The sequence below is a fragment of the Bufo gargarizans genome, chromosome 1 (assembly GCF_014858855.1).
Source record: "Bufo gargarizans isolate SCDJY-AF-19 chromosome 1, ASM1485885v1, whole genome shotgun sequence".
Classification (NCBI taxonomy): Eukaryota; Metazoa; Chordata; class Amphibia; order Anura; family Bufonidae; genus Bufo; species Bufo gargarizans.
This window is the reverse complement of record NC_058080.1, coordinates 311,536,567-311,540,663: the sequence shown is the minus strand read 5'-3', so window position 1 is coordinate 311,540,663 and position 4,097 is coordinate 311,536,567. Positions and strand designations below refer to the sequence as shown.

At 39.1% G+C, this 4,097-nt stretch overlaps 1 pseudogene; it reads right to left on the bottom strand.

The window, feature by feature from the left end:
- Positions 1–257: 257 nt before the first annotated feature.
- LOC122926874 lies at positions 258–3,563 on the bottom strand (annotated as a pseudogene).
- Between the last annotated feature and the right edge of the window lie 534 nt (positions 3,564–4,097).

The following is a 4,097-nucleotide window of genomic DNA, read 5'->3' as shown; positions in this document are numbered from 1 at the left end:
TGTGCGTTAAACAATAATTTTCTATTATAAATTACGGTCTTTTTTTTTTCAAAGTAAAGAAAACTTTAATTTTGTGCTCTAAAGTTTTCAGAGCAGCCATTTACAATGAACCAAAATAAGTAAATTTCCTAACGGCAAATTACTACCTTAAATACTGGAGTGCGATAAACAAAATTCTCATTTTTACAAACATACAACATATTGTTTCATGTAAAACTGAATCTGTAAGAATGTCTCATCTGCTTAACCACGTCCGACTAGCCCCAATCTTTGTCCTCCTCCGCTGCCGCACGCGCTGCAGGTTGTGAAATGCCAGCATTGCTGTAACCGTTGTCCTCCTGGAAGTCACCTCTCTTCCTGCTATCCACTGAAGCTAATTTGCTTGGCTGTGAACTAAAGGTTGGTATGCCATGGGCACTGAACGCCATCTCTTCAAGCCAAGCAGGTACTGTCACGAACTATGGATCCGATTGCTCCGGATCCCACAGCTGTGACCTAGTGGTCTGTGACGGAGTCTGCGCACATACAGAGACCTCACATGACCGGGGTATATCTTAAAGGACAGGATGAGCTGGGCCTGGTATAGTCTTTATGACCTTTTATAGCCGGCATCACAGAGTAGTGGTAATAAAAGTGTCCATCTATATCATAGGTGACCCAGGCTTCAGGCTTCAGGAAGATGAGAGTTCACAGTTTTTTTTACATATGCCAGAAGCATATAAGATGGCTACCCAGAGGAATTATGTATGTATGCCGTCACAAGGTACCTCCTGGTGAGCATCGGTTAAAACTTTCACTAGTCCACAGACAATTTTTTGCTCGTCATCACCAATCTTATTAAAAAAAGAAATGGCTTTTCCAGTGTTGCCGCAGCGTCCGGTTCGGCCGATCCTGTGAACATATTCGTCAACATCGCCAGGGATGTCAAAATTTATCACATGAAGGACGTTCTCGATATCTAATCCTCTGGCAGCAACAGACGTGGCAACAATCACAGGACACTGTCCAGAGCGGAAGTCGCCCAGAGCTTTCTCCCGCTCTCTTTGCTCTCTGTCCCCGTGAATGCTTGTGCAGGGGATTTTTTCTTGCAATTAAATCCGCCATCTTTTTGGTTTTCACAAAAACCATCGTGCTCTCATGGCCTATGAGTTGTAAAAGTTCCAGCAGTTTAGCCTGTGACGAACTGCGACCGCCGCGGCCACAATACGTCACGAAACCGTAACAGATTCTAGGTCTTTGTTATAAAGGGTCCAAGAATCAAGGCGGGGAATTGAGAGTCCGCCTGCTGGGCAGGCTGTATCCCTGAGATGAATGCCAGTCCTGAAATATGGTATGTGCCATATCTCGGGATGTCTCCGCTGTACACAAGTAACAAGCACACATTCACATTCCCCACAAAATATGGAGTCCAGGGATACCAAATATGACTATTATAACTGGTTCTCTGATGGGGTAACACCATAACTTTATCTGGGCATCTCCTAGAGTTATATTTGCCATATGTACATGTCCAGTGAATTCTGAGTGGCACGATGATGTAATTTTTACGTCCGTAAGATGCATGGTCTCACTTAAAAAGGTAAAAATCATATCTCAGATTCATGTATCAATCTAGGAACCTTGGTGCCGGCCTGTCTGAATCAAGCTATCTTACCAACCCCTTATGGCAGCAACACCAAATGTTTCCCCCCCAGGTGTAGTCTTCACACCTAGCTGTGATATCTCTGCAGAAAGGAAGTTCTTTTGACAACCTAAGAAAACCAGCTGTAATTGCGTTATCTGCTGGGCATCTATTGACTGACTTGAACAAAAGGGCTATGTTGTTCTCTGGGTAAACAGAAGGAGACGCTCTGAGTAATCAAATTGTAGGTTCTGGGGCCTAGGCAAAATAATTCATTTTTAATAGACCTACTGATCAATAAGGGAGAGTAATATTGATAATATTGGGAGGACGGTTCAATATTCTCGCGGATCATCCGTGACATAGCCCTCTTTCCATACTCTTCCACTTCAATTATCTGCTGTTCGACATCACTGCACGCGCCACCAACTGGTCCGACAACCACGAACAGATAATCTGGCTTCAAAATCTCTCTAGCAAGATTTTGTATGGGCGTAGGGAACGTGGCACTGAACATTAAAGTTTGCCTTTCTTCTCTTTTTGGCATTCCTTGACTTGACAACAATTTTCTTACATCTTCCATAAAACCCATGTCCAGCATACGATCAGCTTCATACAGAACAAGGTATTTCACTTGGCTCAACCCAATCTTCTCCTTGTTAATAACGTCCAGTAACCTCCCAGGTGTCGCACAAAGGATGTTGCAGCCTTGAAATATCTGGCGCAGTGAATTAGACGTTTGTGTTCCTCCATAGATTACAACTGGACGAACGACAGTTCCGTATGCAAATTTCCAAGCATCTAGGTAAATCTGATTGATCAGCTCTCTGGTAGGAGCAACAATTATGGCTTCTGGTTCCTAAAGATCTTTAAACTGACTCTGTCGGAATATTTATGCTGTCTCCGATTGACAGTCTATGCCTTCTTATAATAATACCCCTCAATTATATTTAAAATCAATTTAGTACTTGATTTCTCTCAGCCGACAAATGTCCGATTAAACCCAAATCTGGTTTATCTTTTATCTATATAAATATATATATATATTATCAACCATACTGGTCTAGAACTGAATTCAGTTCCTTGGAGATAATACCGTGCTTTCACTAGTATATTTTCAATCTCCCTGTATTGGATTAATTTTCAGGATGATGCTGCAGGTACACCCCAATCTTATTCCAAACAGATACTATACACAAAGTATGGTTAATTGAATATATATATATATATATATATGTATTATATTAATTTATTATCCTATAAAATATAGGTAAGGTTATACTATACCAAAATGTCAGCTAGCAGAAATCAGTTTCAATGGTTCTAAGATGGCTGCCTCCAATGACTGAAAAGGTGATCAGGGTTGGATCTGGTCTTTTGATGATGTTCAGAGAGAGAGCTAGATAGCTCTAGAGATCGATCCTTTCTGTCAGCCCATACCATCTTTTTATCCTATCTTAGAAAGGGCTTGGCCAAGTTTTATCATTAACTAGTGACCTCACTTTATAATCAATATAACCTCCCTCTAGTATTTTACCCTAACACTAGATGGCACTAGTATTCCATACAAAAATCGAACCACTCACTTCTTTCTCTTATCTAATATACTAGCAATAAATGTTATCTAAGGTTTCAGACAAAACCTTGAGAAGATCTTGAATAGACAATGGCTTTTATACTTCGTCAACCACCTTGTTTATCCTTAAATCTTTTGACCAGACCTAATTAAATCAAGATAAACAGGGCTATCTCAATTCATTGTTCTTGGAAGCGACAGGGTTTGTTCATGATCACCTGTGTCCACATTTCTCCATTCAAGAAAACCTCAAGGAAAGAAATACGGTAATTAATTTGTGTGTTACACTGAGAGAGATTCTAAAAATGACAGAGGAATATGTACCTCGTTTCTACTCTTAATACTGAATATAGCTATAAGGACCATACTCTTATATATATACTATATATTCAGCACACCTATTAAAATTGATAATATAAAATCAATCTACTCATACATTGATTCATATAAAACCACAAAGAAAGATTAGAGTCTTTCTATTCACTAAAAATCATCAGAACTCAAATACATTGTCTTATCTAGGCAATTACATTTCATTAGACCTTGGGACATCTCCTTCTCACAAAAACAGACTTAGGTAAACACTTTGGTACATATCGTAAACCTTAGGTTAGCAATTTCAGAGTAAAAAAAAATTCACTCTGCCTTTTAAAATAAGACAAAAATGGTTGTCCCTTAGGCTCATGTCCATACTCTTATATAGGCCTTATAATTATGGACTTTATTCATACCCAATAGTTCTGACAACTCGCTGCAACCCCACTTTTCATCATACGAGCCAAGATGGGCAACGGTCTTTTTTTTTTGATAAATGATTTATTGTACAATGTTATATTGGCCTTTTCAATAAAATATAATAATAATGAACTGTTATAATTTTTTGATCTAGATAGTTTATTT